Genomic DNA, 1,567 nt, shown 5'->3' on the forward strand with positions numbered 1-1,567 from the left:
CCGTCTGCTCTGCAGTGCCCGGCCCGGGGGTGGCACACGGGGCACTCCCAGCCCCGGGGCTGGGCTGGCACCGCTCCTGCAGCACAGCCAGGCAGCTCCTCGGGTTCCTGGGGTTCAAGTTTGGGGTATTAGAAAGTCTTTTTTTTTTGGTTTTTGTTTTTTTCCCCAGAAGCAGTCGAGATTCGTCGGTTTTGCTTTTCAGGGTTGTTTATTTTCTCTTGTCTATCACATTCTTTCTCTGACCTCTGAGTTCTGTCCAGCAGGTCTGTCCAAGGCACACTGACTACCCTTGGGGTGGTGTTGGCTTTTTATACTAAAAACTACCTGTACTTTATTTGCAATAATTTTCTAATGCCTATCACCCATGTTGGACAGTTTGTCTCTGCTCTAAACCAATCCAAAAGTGCCACCATCACAGCAGGAGTTGGAGGGCAAGAAGAAGGACAGGACATGCTTAGATTCTTCTATCTTGCTTCCTGAACCCGCATTCTAAAACCTTAAAATTCTACTTTTTCACTTTGTGACAAATTCACTATCATTCTACTCAAGATTTTTGTGGCTTGTAAATCTTCACACAAAGTTGGTAATTTTTTCTATGGACTAAAATCGAAGGCCCAGGTGTTTTTGACTGTGCTAAGCTCTCTGAGCTCTTTGCCAGGGTCTCGAATCACTTAGGGCAGCCAGAGGAATGTCTTGGGTCTCGACAGCAACTCTGCTTTTCCCAAATTCCGGGGCTGACACGGGACAGGGGACAGGGACAGACACAGGGACAGCGCCCGGCTGTGCCAGCACATCGGGGTCCCTCCCGTGTCCCCCGGCCTGGTGGCACCTTCGGGCTGGGATCCAGGTGAGGTCCCTGGATCCCAGAACACCTGGGGTTGGGAGGGACCTGTGGAGGTCACCTGGGCCAATCCCCCGGCCCAGACAGGGCCCCCAGACCCCGGTGCCAGGGCTGGAGCCCCAGGGCTGGGGCTGGCACATCCCGGGACCGGCACATCCAGGGCAGGCACATCTTGGGGCTGGCACATCCCAGGGCCGGCAGTGAATCCCGGTCCTGGCCGGGCTCAGGGGGTGAATCCCGGTCCTGGATGGGCTCAGGGGGTGAATCCCGGTCCTGGCCGGGCTCAGGGGGTGAATCCCGGTCCTGGATGGGCTCAGGGGGTGAATCCCGGTCCTGGCCGGGCTCAGGGGGTGAATCCCGGTCCTGGATGGGCTCAGGGGGTGAATCCCAATCCCAGTCGGGTTTAGGAGGGGGTGAAACCCAATCCCAGGCAGGTTTAGGGGGACGAGTCCCAATCCCAGATGTGTTTAGGGGAATGAATCCCCATCCTAGCCAGGCACAGAGGGGATGAATCGCGATCCCAGCCGGGCACGGGGTGCATCCCAATCCCAGGCGGGTTTAGGGGGATGAATCCCAATCCCAGGCGGGTTTAGGGGGATGAATCCCAATCCCAGGCGGGTTTAGGGGGGACACAGGGTGAACTGTTCCACCTCCGGTGTGGAGAATGGCTGGCAATGGGGGAGGGAAAGGTGTCGCCCCGCCTTAAAACGGAGCCGGGGCGGCCAC

This window comes from Geospiza fortis, unplaced genomic scaffold (assembly GCF_000277835.1).
Source record: "Geospiza fortis unplaced genomic scaffold, GeoFor_1.0 scaffold635, whole genome shotgun sequence".
NCBI classification, from domain to species: Eukaryota; Metazoa; Chordata; class Aves; order Passeriformes; family Thraupidae; genus Geospiza; species Geospiza fortis.